Below are 19,973 nucleotides of genomic sequence, written 5' to 3'. Positions count from 1 at the left end.
CCATATGACTTCTGGCCCTAGAAGCATGTCTCTCCAACATGGACAGAGATCGGTATGAGCTAAGGGAGAAGGGCAGATGTAGCCAGCTGAACAGGGGGGTGAGGGGGATCTTGATGGTTGGCCTTTGGGAGATATTATAATATACTCAGGTATACGTCTAGAAATTTTAGTTAAATAATTGACCTCAAAAACCTGAGTCAACTTATCCATTGGTCAGTGTAAGTATTGTACTTTAATTATTATTATTATTTTTAAAAAAGGAACCATCCTTTGGTGATAGGCAAGAGTGTAATCTTCAAAGTCCTGTAATCATCCATCCAAGCCTTTAGTGTGACCACAGTTAAGTCTCCTGGAATTTTGTACGTTCTTTGGCACTGTTTTCCTTTGCTTCTTCCTTTAGAGCCATCATTACATGCCTATACTTTTAACCCTCAACTTATCCACAGATCATAACATAATTTTGGCCCCAAAACTTATTCTCGACTTATATATGAGGTCAACTTACAGTCGAGTATATATATAAATATTGAATAATAAAACTAATGTCTTGGCCCTCCTTTGAATCAAAGTTCTAAAGTGGCATCTGGGAGTCTGAGAATGCAGTTGGTTGCAGCAGGCAACAGTGCTAAACACTTCAGCTAGGCCTAGGAGAGGTCAATTCAGAGCAAGCATTTTCATTTGTACTCTTGTTGGGCATGAGGATCGCATGTTAGTTCATTTTACTTTCATGGCTAAATGAAAGCTTTGTATGGAATTCTCAACAGATGCATGAAAAGTGGCTAGTCTTCATACTTCTTTAGTATTTTCTCACAGCTATCCTGCTGTAGTCATGCTTTGAGCTTTACTAAATAAAACCTCTAAATTTTATTTGTCGCTACCTTGAGTATGTCCACCCTGGTACCTTCACAAAACCAGGTTGTTGTTGTTGTTGTTTTCATTATGTCAGACTCATGCAAGGATTTTTTTTAATTTCTTAATTTTATACCACACTTTGCTATTAGTATTTTCAAGACAGCTAACAAAATCAAAATGATATGCAAGAATGTCTCTGCATCAGGATCCCTCCCCCCAGGATCTTCCAGATGTTCCTGTCAACTGTCCCCATTGCCCATGTAGACTGCCCTTATGGAGACTGTAGCACCAGTTATTTGGAAGGCACCCAGTTGGCTCTACACTAAATCAATTCAAAATAGAGCTCAGTGGGCTGAATGCTCCCTCTCTTGCTAGACATTTAGAAACTGGGGAATAGATGCTTGGCTCAGCTTATCTTCTTCCACAGCATCAATGCACTAACAAAAAGCTTCAGCTCTTTCTCTGAAAAACGAAATATTGCTCAAATGCATCCATCCCAACTTCCCAGATGAACCAACTTTTTGTCAACAGGTATATCAAATTTGTTCTTCAAAGCTCACATACAGTATATATCACAGTCACTTCAGAGATGAAACTTGCCATTTTTAGACATTGTCAATATAAGCCCTGTAGGTGTTTAACTGATTAGTTCCTAACTGGCTCTGCTGAAGTGAGTATTATGACTACACCACTAAGGAGGATGGTGTGAAAGCACACATACACTGTGTTTAATAAGGATCTGCTGATAAGTGTAACAATATATGTGTCACTCATTTAATTGAAAACTTAAAACCAAACCAAATGAGCAGATGTCATCCACACAACTAATATTACCTAGGTAATATCAGGGACGTAGCCAGGGGGGGGGGGTTCCTTGGGGTCCGCCCCCCCTTCCATTAGAAAAATGTATGGTGTGTGCTGCTGTGCTGCCACGCCCAAGCCCCATTATAATGGTGGCACTTAGTCTGGACCCTCCCCTTCCTAAAATCCTGGGTACGTCCCTGGTAATATTGTAGATATGTACAATTACCAGAGGCTGGGGATATGATCATGTAGGCCACCATAACTGCACCAGTGGAAGTGGATGAAGGGATAATGCAGTAACATAAGGATGGTCCAGGAGGTCATCTCTATCAAGCGAGAAAGATGTCTTGCTGGTTCAGAAATGGACAGGGCAGCTTCCTCTGCTTATAGAAGGCATTTTTCTTCCCCACTCCTCCTCTACAACTATGGCTGTGCACCACTCTAAAAAGTACTATATTGTGGCATAATGGAACATTATTCAGGTTTAAGTCAGCTAAGAGGACTCCAGTCTGAATAACTGAATATTGTCTTGAAGAAAAGAGGATTCTAGGCTAGGCTTTTCCCTGACATTCCAGCTATGAATAGGTTAGGAAAGCATTCAAACATTTATTCAGACCTCAAAAATGCTATAGTCCAGAAACAAATTCACTGTGTGTGGTTTGGATCACACATTCACACCTGTGGACAGTCCAAGGAGACAGCAGGGCATGAAAGCAAACAATAAATCCCCTGACAATTGCCCTGCACTTTCCAGAAAATATACATTCACCAATTCCCTAACTGATGTTCAACAATTTCACTTAATAACTCCAAAAATTAAAATTATGAAAACAGGATGGGGGAAAGTCTCTCTCTGTACCACAGCCTGTTTGAGAAATGTCTAATACATTCCCAGTATCTCTATCTTCCATTCCCCACATTAGTGCTTTGCAGAAGTATTTGCCACCTTTGGCTATTCTACATGTTATGCTACGACTTGGAATCACAATTACAAGGGGCCCTTGGTATCCACTGGGGTTTGCTTCCAAGACTCTGTGGATACCAAAATCCTTAAGTCCTATTGAATACAGTGGTATAGTAAAATAGTGTCCCTTATATAAAATGGCAAAATCAAGATTTGATTTTTGGAATTTATATATTTATATATGGATGGTTGAATGTGTGGATAAAGAATCCATGGATACGGAGGACCAACTGTACTATCATCACTTGATTTACAGAAGATACACAACACTGTGAAGGTACAGAAGTAAAGGTAAACACAATAGCATTTATTTTTGCCTAAATAATTAATCTCCCCTCCCAATACCTGAGAGAAGCACCTTTGGCACCGATTGCAGCTGATATTTGTTTCTGTAAGCATTGTATATCCGGTTCCTGCAATTTTTGCCCATTCTTTTTGGCAAAATTCCTTCAGCTCTGTTAAGCTGGATATGGACCACTGACAAAAGACATTTTCAAGCTTTTGCACAGATTGTCAGTGATACTTAGATATGAGCTCTGGATGGACCATTCTAAGGCATTTACATTCTTTTTTTAAAAAAAAACCTCAGTGTTCTCTGTGTTTAGGATTGCTATCAAATGGGAAAGTAAATTTCAACTCAAGTCTAAGGTCCTTTGCAGACTGACAACAGGCTTTTCTCTGGAATTGTCCAATCTGTGGTTCCATCCATCTTGCCATCAGTTCCTACCTGGGTTTCAGTCCCTGAGACGAAACTGTGGTTGTTATGTGCCTCCAAGTCATTCCAACTTGTGGTGCCTTAGGGTGAACCTATCACAGGCTTTCTTGGCAAGATTTGTTCAATAGGGGTTTGATCTCTGTCTTTGTCTTCCTCTGAGTTTGAAAAAGTATAGCTTGGCCAAGGTTTTCCATGGCTGAGAGTAGATTCAAACCCTCATCTCCAGATCAGGTTTTAAATCTAATCATTTTCCAACATTTGAGCATGCAAAGCATGCAACCAAATGATGCTGCCCCACGCCATGCTCCACTGTGAGGAGGAGGAGGATCTCAAGATTAGAAGAACTATTGATGCTGCACTACACAGTGTTTTGCAGCAAAGCCAACAAGTTCAATTTTGGTCTTATCAGACCAAAGAATCTTTTTCCACAGGTTTGCTGTGTCTCCCATATGTCTCCTTGCAAATCTAAATGAGCTTTGATATGAATTTGTTTACGCAATGGCTTTCTTTGTTCCATAAAGCCAGATTTGTGGGACATTCAGGTAATAGCTGCTGCTCTCAGACCAGCTGTGCATCTCTCCAGCTAGTACACAGTTATTATTGGTCTCGTGGTTAATTCTCTGAATAATGTCCTCCTAACTTGTCATTGAGAGTTTTGGTAGACAAACTCCTTTAAACAGATCCATAGCTGAACCATAGTAACTCCATTTTGTACAAATGTATTTAACAGGGCTCCAACTCTATTATGGAGGTTTTGTGGGGTTAATACCCCAACTCTAACTGCTGCTTCTGCATAATTTTAGCATGGACTTTGTTGGATATCTTCTGGTTTACATGATACTTTTTCTTAGATAAACTCTCCATAAACTCTGTGACCTTCCAGAAACACAGATATTTAACATCATGTGGCAATGAAAGTATTCACAGGTGATCTTCTGGACTTTTGCAACTTCTGAAAGCAGTGTGTTGTACTAGTATTTATTTAAATATGTCACAGCAAAGGCAGTATATACTTATGCAACCAACAAATGTCAGTTTTGTTTTGTTTATCTTTTCGTGCCACAGTAAAAGTATGTCACACCATTACAGTGTTGAGTACCTTGTGAACATCACGTGGTAACACTTCTTGTTAAATCCATTTCAATTCCAGGTTGAACACACACACACAAAAATTGGAAAAACAAAGGGCTGTGTGAATACTTTTGCAAGGTACTATGTTCTATACTAAACTGCCCTGAATACATTATCTTTTTCTTGTCGGCTACAACCATTTTTGTTGCCCATTTTCACATCATTTCCAACTCTAAGAAATCTTTTTTGGATGGGAATATTTCAGAGGAAGGAACTGGCAAAATCACTTCAGAGTATTCCTTGCCATGTGAAATTAGCCTGCAAATGTCTATTTTACTTTATATGCACATATTAAAATACGGGTGAACAAGGGAATCCTTGACATATCTGTATGCAGGATGCATGGGCACTGTTCAATGTTATTCAGATGCAGCCCTCACTTATCAAGCCCTTCAGATATTGAGAATTAGCATTCCATCAGCATTTCATTCAGTATTACTGTGTGATCATCATGTTATGGGTATGCAAACATAAAGCACAAAAACCCTAAGGATATGTTGAAAACCTAAACAGCGGTTATGACTCCTTTAAAACATAGTCTCCTCAAATAAATATTTAGCATACCGTGTGTTATCCAAGCAACCAAGGGAATAATCTGCCCTTTATAGGAGACCACCCTCTTGTTGCAGAGAAGACCTTCCTATCACATTTGTTAAAAAAAGAAAGAGAAGGTTCTTGGCTTTACAATGAAGCAAACAGTGAAACTGTAATCCTGAATGCACTTGCTTACTTGAGAGTTCCTTTCAAGAAGCATGTATGGGATCATGCTGCACACATCCCATTTTTACAGCAAAGTTTGATGGTAGGGTACAAAACAGGATAGAGAATACCTGCCAGTTAAGTTTGCTTATCCAGGATTGCAGGTACCTACAGAGCCTAGAAATGTTAGCTCCTGCAGTTCAACGAAGTGACTTTTCCAAGCACAGAACACATATCTATGACCCTTGCGATTATTACAAACCGATTCCACACTGAAAAGTTGCCATTCAAGCTATTAGATACGAGAAATGATCAATAGTTACCAGCCAGCAGTTGAGCTACTTAAAAAAGGTAGTGGGCCAGTAATGTCTTAAGAATGAACTTCCCTTAGAAACCCTTTACATCAGTTGGCTGCCTGAGGTGGACTGAAGGTGTGGTAAGGAGACTGGTTGGAAACAAACAGTAAAACCTGACATTAACAGTTAAAAGTAAGGAATCAGACACAGAATTAGGGTTTTGTGTACTCACACTAAAAAAGAAGTAATCATACTACTTTATCTAGACAACCCAATTTTGCACCATGAAAAGCTTAATTCTCCAAAACGTACACATTGTGTAAAAATTAAAAACTTACATGTCTTATTTTCCTTACTTTGTGCAATTTAGTCTGTCATCATCATGAATATCTTCTTTTTTCTTTCTTTTTTTTCAGACTTGATGAGTTGGCAAGAAGGCAGACAGGACACTGGAGTTCTCCACCCAGTCAAAGGAAATGTTGATCAGCTGTTCCTGGCTTCTAAGGTATCAGCAGGCATTGCCCACATCAACATTAAATATTCATTTTCATCCAAATGTGCCTGGAACAAGGCAGAAAGCCTCCTCCGGGCCCAGCTCTTCCTCCTCCCTCCCCCTCCAAGATGGTCCTCCCCACTCTGGGGCTGGAGGGGCCAAAAATCTAACCCAAATAATCCAAAGATGTGCAGGAAACTGAATTCTGTTACCACATTCTCCATTTCAGCAGAATATACACAACCAAGCTGCAAGCAATTCAAGGCACATGGCTAAATTCAACACTAGTCCTATCTCGAATGAAAAATATGGGGCTTTCCATAGCGGTAGAATTCAAAAATATAGCTGTTAGTCTGTAGAATCAGTATGTAGAGAGATCTTGTAGCACCTTTGAGACTAACTTAAAGAAAGAAGTTGGCAGCATGAAGACTGAAATGGCTGCATGCAGCCTCCCCTTTAGTGGCCGGATCAGGGACACAGCAACCTCGATCTGGCCTCTGAAGAGCACAAAAAGGAGACGCTAAAAGCAGCTCTACAAGGGGCGCTATAGCTGCAGCGGTGCAGCTTTGTGACACCCATTTGGCGCTGCATCACGTAGATGCAGCTCCAGAGTCGCACCATGATGCCGCTCGCCATCTGGAAGGGTGTGCAGTGTCATGACGCAATGGGGGTGGAGTCATGACATGTCATGTGTGTATTGCCCTTGAAGTCTACGAAAGCTCATGGTGCCAACTTCTTTCTTTAAGTTAGTCTCAAAGGTGCTACAAGATCTCTCACATATGGGACCTGTTAGTCATCACTTACATAACTCTCATTGATTTCAGTGGGGCTACTCTAGCAATGTCTAAGGTTGGATTTTAGCCCCTGATTGACCAATAGTCATGTAGGCCACTGATCCAGGAAAACACTATAGGCAAATACAGCTCTCCAATAACAAGGTCCACTTGTTTACTTCTGTGCTTCCTTAAAGCAGCACCTCCAACCACTACCAACAGCAGGAAATATCCAAATAACCTCATAACAAGGAGGTCTGGACTACTTGTGCCTTCAAAGCACTTCATTAGAGTGAATTAAATAAATTGGTGATATCTGGAATCCTCTGTTCATTTTGACTTTGCTGTAGATATTAAGGTAATTTGTTTTCAATAAAGTGTTATACAATCCAGAAGGTTGTATTTTTCAAATGAAAAGCTGTTTAAAAATGCAAATTGTTTTAAACTATGCAGACTGACAATTGATATGTAGCAGTTTCTGAATCCCCAAATATGAGAAAACAAAGAAAGGAATAGTCTATTTAAAGAGATGTCTGTGGCATGCTGCATTTATGTTTATAAACATTGCCTGGGTTTTCTCTCATTTAAATTTGTTTGGATTTTAGACCATGGAAATTTTTCAGATGTTACTGAAACTACAAATCTCCTTGGGACTTATGAAGATTCAAGTTCAAAATTACTTCAGGTTCTCCCACCCACAGTGAATCTAAGACATTTTGCCACCTGGCAACAAACAAAATGGCACCTCCTTCCATTCCACAGCTAGACTAATAGTTGGATTTCCTTCAACAGTGGAAACTGAAGGCTCTCCACCTGAGGCAAAAGATGAGCTTAGCAAGTACAGGACACATCATTTAGCCTTCAGCTATTTCCTCCAACACCTTGCTTCTGCATTCTAGTATCTGCTGTTTGAAGCAACTCCCTTAATCTGCCTAATGACAGGGAACCCCTGTTTCCATCCCTTGCGGTTTTGTGCCTTTAAGGGCCAAAACAGACTACCCTGAAGGGGCTGTGGTAACAGCACAACATGGCGGAGGCTGAGGACCAGGTCCTGAGTGCGGTGCTGCCTCCTAGGCCTCCCCACGGCTGGAAGGGGTCAAGGCCCAGGCCACGAGTGCGGCATCACCTCCTAGGCCTCCCCGGGGCTGGAGGAGGCCCAGGCTGAAGCCCTGAGCACGGCTCTGCCGCCAAGGCCTCCTCGCAGCTGGAGGAGGCCCAGGCCCTGGCTAAAGGTGGCTGAGGACTCACACTGGCTGGGACTGGAGGAGGCAGTGCTGCATTCGGGGCCTTGACCTTGGCCCCAGAAGATCCAGTGCAGCTGGCTAGCCTCCCTATGGCTGGAGGAGGCCGAGGCCTCAAGCGGAGTGTGGCCTCTTCCACTCCCAGAGGCATAGCCGACTGCACGGGCTGAGGGTGGAGGGGGCAGCGCTGTGCTCGGGGCCTCAGCCTCGCCCCCCTCAAGCCCCAGAGCGGGGAGGACCATCTTGGAGGGAGAGGGAGGAAGAGGAGCGGGGCCCAGAGGAGGCTTTCTGCCTTGTTCCAGGCACATTTTCTCCAGTAGATTGGAAATTTACAAAATATGACCTGGAGCAAGGCAGAAATCCAGGACTGGACGGTAAAAAAATGTCCAATCGACACGGGACATTTTTTGAACCCTCCAATCTGGGATTGTCCCACCTAAAACCGGGATATGGCAACCCTACCTCTGGGCATCTTGGGTGTGTGTGTCATACATGCCTTCAAGATGTCCAGAAGCCAGCTTTTTATACTGGCCTGTTCCAGCCCTACATCAGCTTTGACTTATGCTATGATTGGGATTTTTTGGCAAGATTTTTTCAAAGGAGCTTTGCCACTGCCTTCCTCTCAGGCTAGGAGTCTATGGCGCGTTACAGACCGCCCCTTTGGGGCGGCCTGTAGGCGCTCCTTTCCCCGCCGGATCAGGGCCTCAGCTGCCAGAACAGCAGCCTCTGGGGCCCTGATCTGCCACTTTCCAGGCCGCGGGGAAGCGGCAAAAGGCCGCTTCCCCGTAACCTGGAAAGGGGTGTCCTTGGGGCTTCAAGCCCCAAGGACATCTGGTGGTGGCGGGGAGGAGGAGAAAGGGGCCACTCGGCCCCTTTCTCCCTTGCGTCGCTGGTGCAGCCGCCTAAAGCCAGCCAGCGACGCAAATCATGGAAGGAGCTCCATTTTGGAGCTCCTTCTAGCGCTGCTGCGGAAAGGGCGCTCTATGCGCCCTCGCGTGGTGCAAAGACGTCACGTCCGTGCTGCCCCATTTGGAGGCAGTGCGTTCATGATGTCGTAATGGTGGCTCCCGTGTGGAACGGGCGCCACCATTTTGTACATCCTGGGCACGTATTAGGGTTAGGTGCGTGTGTAAGGCACACCCTTTACCTAACCCTAGTACATCCCCAGGACATACTTTACGCCCGTCTGTAACAGACCTATGATTTGCCCATGGTCACTCAGAGGGTTTCCATCGCTGAGTGGAGATTCAATCTCCTAGAGTCCTAGGCCAACGCTCAAACCACTAAATTATGCTGGTAGTGACAAATTCCACACCCTGTATTTTATCACAGTACAGTTCCTTCTTTCAACCATTATTCTTATCATAAGCTTTTTGTTAATTTTCATTTATCTTTGCTGACATCAAATACATTTTGTTTACACCTGAAAACATACATATAACATCACTAGGGTTGGAGTCACCCGGTGCAGTAACTAATGTTGTCACCCTCGCCCACTGATCTCCTCCCATACCACACTATATAGAATTCTTAGTAAAGTTTTTTGTAATAATGTTACTCATAAATCATAATTCCCATATACAATGGGCCACTGTATCCATGGTCTCAGCATCCATGGATTCCACCATCCGCAACTTGAAAATATCCCCCCCCCAAAAAAATCCAAAAAGCAAATTTTGATTTTGCCATTTTACTATGCCATTGTATTTAATGAGACTTGAGTATTCGTGGTATTTTGGAACTAAACCCCAGAGGATACCAAGGGCCCACTGTTATCACTGAATATAATGGCAATATTTGTGACAAAAACAACTATCAAATTAAAATTATACCTTTAAATTACAATAACATACATACAGCCTTAATGTGTTTACATGTACAAAATTTCATGTGGTTAAAGTGAAATTTTGATAAGATGTGATGTTTTTAAAGAACTTTTTTAAAAAAACAAAATTTTATATTTAAATTTTAACGTTACTTTAAAATTTTATTTAATAACATCACATCCCATCAAATTTTCACTTAATCACATAAAACGATGTGCATGTAAACACATTTAGGCTGTATGTAATTAACATTTTAAGGTTGTTTTTAAAAAAAAAACCTGGGCATCTCCTTGTTCCTCCCATTGAGCCTCACCCCACTGAGTTCCAGCATTTTAAAGGGATGCAGATGAACACTACAGCCAATTTCTGCAAAAAGCAAATGTTTTGGGAGTAGTAGTGTCACCTTCCTGCTCAAGATGTCATCTGGTGGGACTCACACCCTTCCACACACACACACTGTATATACCAAATCAAACAAATTAAGAAACCGCATTAGAAGTCAGATATAGTTTATCTACTTACTGCTTTTCTTTGTGGAAAGAAGAAGTTGTCATAAACAGTGAGCCCTGTTCAATGCAAATCAATGGTTTGTAGAAAAATGTTCATCACTCATTGATTACTGCAGAGGTGGGAATCATGCAGCCTCCTGATGTTGTTCAGTTCTAGTTCCCAGCACTCTTGACCAAAATAGCCAATGATGAGAAATGCTGGGAGTTGCAGTCCAAGGACATGTGGAGGGCATTTGATTCCCACCCCAGACAATCATATCAAGTGAAGACCTGCATGTGTGAATGAGCTTCATTACCAGCTTCAGGGCCAAAAGCCCACAGTTTTATATAAGACACCACCATGCACTGAAAACAATATTTTCAGTCAAGATAGTGTAGATTGAACAGAAGGTTGCTAATTGATGAACATATGCAAGTGAATTAGGCCTCACTGTTGTGAATCCTGCAGAAGAGTCCCATTCAGGACATATTCACATGGCTCTTTTTGGAGGGAGTCATTGGAAATTCATTCACCCTTCACTCCAGTAATGGAAGAGCACTTATTCTAAGGATCCTTTCAAAGTCCCAGCTTAAATAAGTTACAGTAGTAAAAATGGAGGAGGGGGGAAGCTACATGAGCATTGCATTGCATAACACATTCATGCAAAGACACTCTGTTGTTTTGATCACTTCTAACTTTGTACTAGTGAACCTTCCCAATTGCTCACAACATATTTTGCAAATGTGCCTACAGGGGCAGATCTTAAGAGCTTATTTTATGTATGTTGTTATTGTCAGATACTCACTATAAAGCATGATTGCCTTCATCAGCTTTCTGGAGAGATAATTAACACTGATGAGTAAGAGATACATCTTAAGTGATTTGCCCAGGAGTGGTCTTTAAGAAAAAGTAAAGACACCAGTGATCCAAAGTAGAAGAAAATGGGGGTAGGGAGAGATTTAAACATATGGAACGAGTCCTCTGTGGTCCTCTGGGTGTTTTGGACTTCAGCATCCAAATGCTGAAGTCAGCATAGCTCATGGTGAGTGATTCGTGCAGCTGTAGTTAAACAAAAGTTGGAAGGGCAAAGGTTTCTCACCTTTGGTTTAAAGAAGGTAGGAACTAGGATTTTAAAAAGTGTGGTGAGAAATGAGCTTCTACTTTTATGCAAGGAGACTCTGAACAGTATTTTATGTGACCAATTCTCAAGATAGTCCAAAAGAGAGATCGATCAATTTTTCTATCTCCAAGTTGAAAAAGACATTTACTGTTCTGATGATTTATGCTTCCTTCAATAACTGAATTATGTACATTCATATGTGAATTGCAGCACATTTTACACTAACTCCTTGCCTCATGGAAACCTCCTGCCCTGATCCAAGCATCACTGCCCTCCAAAATATGACAATAGCATTTATATCCAATTTTCTTATTCAAACTTATCAAACTTGTTAGTCTGTACAAGCCTCAGCGAAAAAATCTCGGGGTCATTTGTTGTCCAGAACCAGAAATTGGAAAAGAGGAGACTGTCAAGCACTATTTGAAGCAACAAACATATATTAGGAGAAGCAAGGAATACATAAGCTGTATACTTGTTCAACAAAGAGAATGTATAGTTGAAAATAACTTTTCTACCTAAATGTGTAGTGAAAAGTCTAATCCAGAGACAAGGAAGATGAGAGAGAGAAAAACGACTACATTCATGTTCATATGATCAGTCACCTAGCAATAGTAATCCTTCAACTCATTTCAATCTCCAATTTATTTACATTGATTTAAAGGTTAATCAGAGGCTGAGGAGATAGAGCCCTTGGATAATTAGGGGCCCAACCTATCTGTGTTTCAGGCACAGGATAAGATCATTTCATCAAGTACAAACAGACAAGTGGAATGAGGAATTAATGACAAACTTAAAGGATTCAGAAAACTAAAATTAGTTTGAGGTTATGAACAGAAGTATGTGGGTAAGACAGCATGAGATTAAACAACAAACAGCACCCCACCTCTGAAATCAGCTTTGGTACCCCACTAACTTGCTGAAGTGAGTAGGTTGGAAGACACAGTCACTGTATCAAGTGCAAGAAAACACAACACAAACAAGCATGAATAGTACTCCAAAAATCAAGGGTGGATAAGTTTCAATCATTCACATACACCTGGAGTGCAACTCCCGCTATCCCTTACTACTGGCTATACAGACAGAAACTACACACCATCAGCACCTGGAAGGCTTGATCTGTGAAAATCTGTGGAGGGTCGACCTTCGCTATTTTCAATGGGACGTGCGCCCCATTCAAGGCCTATGGGTTTTGAAGAATATGCACGAGCCCCCATGATCACAGTGGGGTCCAGAACTGGTCCCCACGAAAACGGAGGGCCATCTTTATAGGTTTTCTTGGAATTTCACTGAAATTTGAACAAATGAATAATTGAGATCAAAACAGCATTTTTGTTAAGCAATCAAGAAGATGCCTAGCTCAACTTAGCTCCAGCTAAAACTACCCTGCTGCCTAAGCCACTCATCATAGGGCATGTTTTCCAGACCTCCACCATTTTGGCTACTCTCCTCTGGACACACTCCAACTGCTATGGCTTCACAGAGAATTCTAAGTACTTCACATCTCAGGTTTCAACAGGATGCAGACATAGAAGTTGAAGTGGAATCATATTGCTCTAATAGTGTAATGTGAAAAAACCTCATGTCCTCCATTTTCTCTTCTCTCAAGCAATAGGTAAAGGAAAAGACCACTGGGCATGATTCTACCTTTGGTAGTCCAGTTGCTGGAAGGAACCAGCTGTCAACAAAGAAAGAGTGATAAGTTCAACCAACCACTAATATAAGATCTCACTAAGGGCACTTCTGAATGGTGGGTTAGAACTACGATTCTACCTAACTGAGCATTCATGTTACAGTTCTTTTAACAATTATTGCTGTAAGCGTACATGCATTTCAATAATTTTGATCTGAATGCAGAACATGGCAGAGCCTCTTCAGAGAGGGCGACTGGGTCACCAAAACTAGTAATGCATACTAGTTCCTGCTCACCAAAACTAGTAATGCATACACATTTATTATATTTTCTTTTTGTCAAACCATTACATAGTTTTCATTTCTTTTTAACTCAATTTCTAGACCTCTTGGCCAATGATGAAAACTGGAAAGCATCGTTCTCTGAATATTCACTGGATGTCATTAGATTCATAACTACCTTTCTGTTGTACATTGGGGAGAGAAGACTACTTTTTTAAAATGAACAGATGTCTCAATGTCTAAACAAAAGCAAAAACTTACATTAAACAAACATGTACATCAACATGAACATACAGTGATTGATGCAAATGAAATCAGTTGAAAAAGATTGAAATTAATAAAACTGGATTTTTTACTAAACTCCACATCAATGTTTTTCAACTCTCAAGGTTCCAAGGGGGAAAGAACAGGTTATTTTAAACTAAAAATTGGAATCACACTTCACTCTTGCACTCAAAAAATATGCTTTTAGGGTGTGAAAATGTACAGAATTTACCTGCCCTAAGCTGAACCCAACCTCAAGGTTTTGCATAACTCAGGAAACCAACTGTGCCTTCTGAAGGAAAGGAGACAAACTCAGACCCAGTCACCTTCTCTGAAGAGGCTAATTCTGCCATGTTCCACATTTAGACTGAAATGGAGTTGGCAACAAATGTTTGCAATTTGCATTACTCCTGTTCCATGTAATAGCCAGTCACCTCTTTTTTTCAGGATACTGCATCTGACACTCCTTCCAGATTTCTATTCTCCCCGCCACCACTTGCCTCTCTCCACATACAAAACAAAAAAGTTTAGTATTCTGTGACCACCAAACATGGTTGCCTCACTGGGCACCATTTACTTCTCTGACCATTTTTACCCATTTTAAAATTCTCTTCACACTTTTCCTTAAGCACAATGGTGCGTTACAGACCGCCTAAAAGCGGCGGTTTACTGCCGCCGTCATTAGCAGCGCCAAGGAGCCCCAGCGGTCAAACCATGAAGCTCCCTGGTACCGCAAAAAACAAGCGCCAAAACAGCGCTTCTTGCTGCGGTGCGCTAATGATGTGCCTCCATTTTGTATGTCCCCAGGACATACTAAGGTTAGGGGCGTGTGTAAAGCACGCCCTTTCCTAACCCTAGAACGTCCTGGGGACATACTTTACGCCTGTGCAGAACGGGCCAATGATACCTTCATGTTTCTCAGTAAGTCTGCTTTGGCTATACAGGTGCAACTACTACAAGTATACTAGTGAAGCCCTAAAAATGAAATGGTCTGTCTGAGTGCTCTGGGCAGCTTCCCATAATAAGCAAATGGATGGTCATGAGGGAGTAAGAGGCCCTGTATGTTGTATCCCTTCCAGGCTTTCCATACCAGAACTCCTACCTCAGGTTTCACATCGCCTCAACAATCAAGGTTTTGAGTATGCTGAGTCTTCACTGGACAGTTATTCAGTGTTTGGGCTTCCTTTGATCAGGGACAAGAAGTGGGTCACCCTTCAGATGATATTGAATCATAAATCCCATCATTCCTTACCACTGGCTCTACTAGCTAGGGCTGATGGGAGTTGTAGTCTGAGGGGCTACATGTTCCCCATTCATGACACATAATATATTTTCTTAATATTTTTGTTCTTCCGTGACCTTTGAGGCTCTTGATAGCTCTTCCATGTGTGTGGCTGTTCCCTTTTGGCTACATAAGTGATGGCATGCAGAGAACGGACTCTGAAACATAATGTGATAATAAATATGATCCGGTAATGCCTGATGCAGAGACATGGGGGCCTTTTACACTATACATTTATATCATTATGATACCACTTCAACTGCCTTGCCTGAAACCTCAGCCTGAGTAGCTCACTAAACAGCATTCCATAGGTTTCATTCTAAATACCCTCCCTAAACGACAAGTCCTAGGCTTCCAACAGATGTTACTACAGCACTTTAAGTGGAATGATTGTGCTACAACAGTGTGGTGTGAAAGAGTACTGAGAGTAAATCAGAGATAGACAGAATCTTATGGATTCTTTAAGGCTTTTAAGACTATTCACCTCATCCTACCCTCAAAGAAGGTGAATTTGACAGACACAAAACCAAGAGCCCTGAATTATACAGAGATGCAATGAATAGACTTCTTGAAAAACACCTAAACACTTTTATTTATTATATTTTATTCCTTGTAGCCTATGCATGGTTTTCTCATAGCACCACGTTGAGAGACCTACTGTACAATATAACCTTCCCTAGTTACCACGTGAAATTTCACTGTACAAACAAGTACTAACTCAGGAAAAAATAACCCTGCTTACTGGTTTACAGTAGTGCTTCTGACAGCAACTGAAATATATTTCCACTAGAAAATTTTCCATTCCAAAGCTCCAAGGACCTATATATTGACACATCCATAACATGTTAATATATAGACACAAATCACTTCAAATGTAAATGCACGCTCTGAAAGCCAGTTCTGTGCACAGACTTTTGGTTGCCAAAGAAATACAAATGCTGAAGAAAGTGTCTGCTTAAGAAATGGGACTTGAGCTTTAGGAAAGGGGGCTGTCACAGGATAGGTAATTCGTAAATTGGAGTAGAAAGTAAAGACTCTGATTGATTCCCTTGCATATGAGGAGTTACTATTTGAAAAGCAATGACTTGTGGTGTCCCTTCACAAAGTTTTCACTCAACCAAGTGAAGAAAAATTATTTTTGACTTGGTTCTCAGAATGCCTGACCATGGGCCATGCTGCCTGAGTCGTCTGGATAGCAGGAGGACCAAAGGTTGAGAACCACTTGAGTAGACAATTGTAGGCCAGATGTAGTTTCATTCAGTATCTCTTCTTTTCTGCAAGTGTCATTTTGTTTTGGATACACACACACACACACACACACACACAAACTGGGGCAAGGAAGCTTCTGAGTAGTCAAAGACAACATTTCAAAAGATACAAAATGCAGCCTGTACGTAGGTTGTAGAAAGTCCTCAGTAACTTGATAAATCAAGGGTTTTGATCTGGCTGGAAGAGTCCCATCTTTCAGATGCCCTTTGAACCAATCTTCCATGTTGATTTTGTGTAATTTCCTGTTTTAAAAACAATGAAAAGATGTGATTCCAATAGCTTCTAAGAAGGAGTACATCCCTCCAAGATGTGCAAGAAGATACTCTAGTGCTGGAGTGGACAACTTAGGGATGTTGGTGCTGGTTTTTATTTTGTTTTTTGGCAAGTGAACATGCCTGGCAGCTACATAGCTTGTGTATCACACCAAACAGTTTATGCCAAAAAGACTTACATTCATGTCTGCATGACACTGTGGCCCATCCACACAAGTGTGCATGCAAACACATAGCATTTCCCTCATGATTTCCTATCCTCTGGGATGAAAAAGAACCTGAAAATAAACAACACAGCTTGATCTTTACTTCCCCCAAAGCAGTGAATTTTCCCTTCAAGTTTTACATACTCTAGTATGATCTACAAGAGATTATTTCAGTTGAAAAATCACGCCAAAGGCTCACTACTTCTTTCCCAACACATGCACAGTGACTTCTCCATTTACTTAACACAGATAGAATTAGCAACAAAGTACCGAGATATACTGTGCTCCTCTTCGAGGTTTCAACAAGACATACTTGCAGTAGGATATTCCATCTCATTCCTTCTGTGATCCCAATTTTCTATTCCTAGGTGTGCACATAGCTATACAAGCACTCAGTGTTCCGTGACTATGTAGCATGCCCAGTCTTCACTGAACTGTTTCAGCATTTGTCCCCACTACCATCATCACCCCAAAGTGTTTTTCGTGAAAGATCTTTTGTTTTAAACAAAAACTTTTGGAACCCTTGATGTTATTTCAAACCTTCTGTGCTTCCTTCTTATGTGTGGCTGGTGCTATCTTGGCTACACTTTGAAAATATGTTTGTTTGTTTTATATTACAGCTTAGCATAAAACATTCTTTTTGTGAACTCCTTGGAAGAAGAGGAATAAAAATGTCAACACATAAATAAAAATCCACAAATCAGTTATTTTACCATTTGGACTAATGGTTGACTAATCTATTCAGTTCAACCATAGTATTAGGAATTGGAATGTAGTTCCATTTTTGTTTACACAGCACTTTGCTAGAAGTCACCAAAGATAATCTACACCGCTGATTTTTCATCGCTACCTTGGCTGATAAATTCATTCATATGTCATAATATCCTGCAGAAGTCCAACCTCAGGTCACTGCTCTCTATCACATTTTTTTGAATGTTGGACTATGGCTCTAGAGACCAGGATTTGATTTCTAGCTTGGCATTGAAACCCATTGGGTCACATGCTCTCAGTCTGGCAAAAGGAAGGCAATGACAAACCTTTTAAATCTTGTCAAGAAAGCCCCATGATAGGTCATCTTAGGGATGCCATAAGTCAGAAACAACTTGAAAGTGCAAAACAACAACAACAACAAAGAAATGAGTAATAAGCAATTTATTGAATAAACTACAGAATTAAAAGGTAGATATGTACCAATTTATAACTATAACCTATGAAACATTTCAAACTAATGGGCCACTTGCAATGTCATTACCCTGAAACAAACACCAAAATATTATAAATCATGACACGCATCTATGCTTGAGCATACTGCAGTTCACGAGACAATTTGTGACTTAGTCTGGACCACTTGCTTCTCATGAATGGGACAGTATAAGAGGGGAATGCAACATGCTTGTGGTGAGCAGGTACAAGTTAAGTCTATGTTCTCCAAAATGCTTGGGACCGGAAGTGTTTGACATTTCAGGGTTGTTGGTTGGTTTGTTTTTTGTTTTGGGATTTTGGAATATTTGATATACATATTGAGAGATCTTAGAGATGGAACCCAAGTTGAAACATAAAATTAATTTATGTTTCATATATATCTTATACACATAGCCTAAAGATCATTTTATTTGTAATTTTTAAAAATAATTCTGTCAATGAAAAAAGTTTGTGCATGTTGAACCATCAGAAAGCAAAGGTGTTGCTATCTCAGGCACCATGTGGACAAGTTTGGAGTATTTCAGATTTCAAAATTCTGGGCAAGAGATACTCAACCCATATAAAATTTTGTAGAACTCCTAGTAGTTATTTAAGGGACCCAACAGTTCCACAAAGCTCCACATGAAAAACATTGGTCTTTACTTGTGCCTCATAATTTCAAAAACAATGGATTTTCTTTCCTTCTAGCTATAGTCCTGACCAGGTGAAATGGTGACACAGTGGACACAACTGACACAGAGTGAAGGTAAGAGGAAAAAATGAAAATTAGTTGTACTGAAGGGGCTGGGCCAGGATGAAGTTAAAGTAATATCTAAATCAGTTGTTATAGGTGCACAGCATGATGGGGGTACACCAGTATTTTCTCACAGCAAATACAGAATGCGTAGCAAACATATACATGTCTTTAAGCCAGAGACTAGAAAGGCTAGTTTGGTTACAGCTCCCAGAATCCTCCAGGCAGCATCAACACTGGCCATGCTGGCTGGGAATTATTTGGCATTTAGTATTTACATTTCTATAATGCTTAATACAAAACTCAGTAGTCTCTAAGCAGTTTGCAACATGTAAACTAACTGCCCCCAACAAGTTGTGTACTCATTTTAGTGATCTACGGAAGGATACAAAACTGAGTCAACCCTGGAGCCCTGGGATTGAACTCACAACCTTGTTGCTGCAATACTAGCATTTAACCAGTGCACCATCAGGGCTCCTTCTGGGAGTTTTATTCCAAAAAAGTAACTTTTGCACCTCTGGTTTAAATACCAGGCATACATATGTGATACAGCTGTCCCAAAAAAGGTTCCCAGACTGTTTACAAGAGAATAGGCAATGCGGCTCTCCAGTTCCTGTTGTACTTCAACTCCCAACATTCCTCATCATTGCCTGTGGCAGCTACTGGTGATGAGAGCTGCAGCCTACTGGTTTGCACAGTAGTTTAGAACAGAAGGTCTGGAATCCTCTCTTTATATGCAGCCTTCCAGATGTTGTTGAAATGATGCTCTGTTAGTCCCTCACCACTGGCTCTACAGGCTAGGGCTGCTGAAATTTACCATTCAACAGCATATGGAGAGCTGCTTGCCTTATGTTTTCCTACAGAAAACAGTTAGCACTAGTATAGCTGTGGCAGTCATGTCCAAAGTATAGTGAGATGCCTCTTTCAGCAGCACTATAATGGTAAGGTCTGCAGTAGGCCCTCACATGGCTTGACAATTAGTATTCTTGTAGCAAAGAAGCAATCTCCTCACATTAGTATTTTACAGACCATCTACCAATTTTTAAGTCCTTTCTTCTCCAAAATGTAGACTGAACCACCTATCTTCCACAGAGTGCTTTAATTCACTGACTCAGTATTTTAGAATTAAATGGAAATAGCCTGTGTATTTTTCATCACTCATACTAAGGCTGCATCTACACTGCAGGAGTAATGCAGTTTGACACTGCTTTAACTGCCATAGCTTAATGCTATGGAATTCTGGGATTAGTAGTTTTGTGAGATATTTAGCTTTCTCTCTCAGAGAGCTCTGGTGCCACAATAAACTACATATCTCAGGATGCCATAGAATGGAGTCATGACAGTTAAAAAGGTGCCAAACTGCATTAATTCTACACTGTGGCAGCAGCCTGAGAAATATGTTAACAGTTTCCTGACCATACAACTTCTTT

The 19,973-nt window shown here is 41.0% G+C and overlaps 1 protein-coding gene across 5 annotated transcripts in view; it reads right to left on the bottom strand.

Annotated features, from left to right (window-relative positions):
- The window catches only part of KLF12 (Kruppel like factor 12), a 262,604-nt gene that overhangs the window by 231,510 nt on the left and 11,121 nt on the right, over positions 1-19,973 (bottom strand). The window contains exon 1 of one of the 5 annotated variants that reach the window (XM_042456795.1): positions 5,818-6,327. The exons of the other annotated variants lie outside the window; for them this stretch is intronic. The gene's annotated coding sequence lies outside the window, so the exon portion shown is untranslated. Of the gene's footprint in view, positions 1-5,817; positions 6,328-19,973 lie in introns of those variants that run through there. 5 annotated transcript variants of the gene reach the window in all.

The sequence above is a fragment of the Sceloporus undulatus genome, chromosome 3, assembly GCF_019175285.1.
Source record: "Sceloporus undulatus isolate JIND9_A2432 ecotype Alabama chromosome 3, SceUnd_v1.1, whole genome shotgun sequence".
Classification (NCBI taxonomy): Eukaryota; Metazoa; Chordata; class Lepidosauria; order Squamata; family Phrynosomatidae; genus Sceloporus; species Sceloporus undulatus.
Note: the sequence above shows the minus strand (reverse complement) of the source record. Positions and strands in the feature narration are given on the sequence as shown.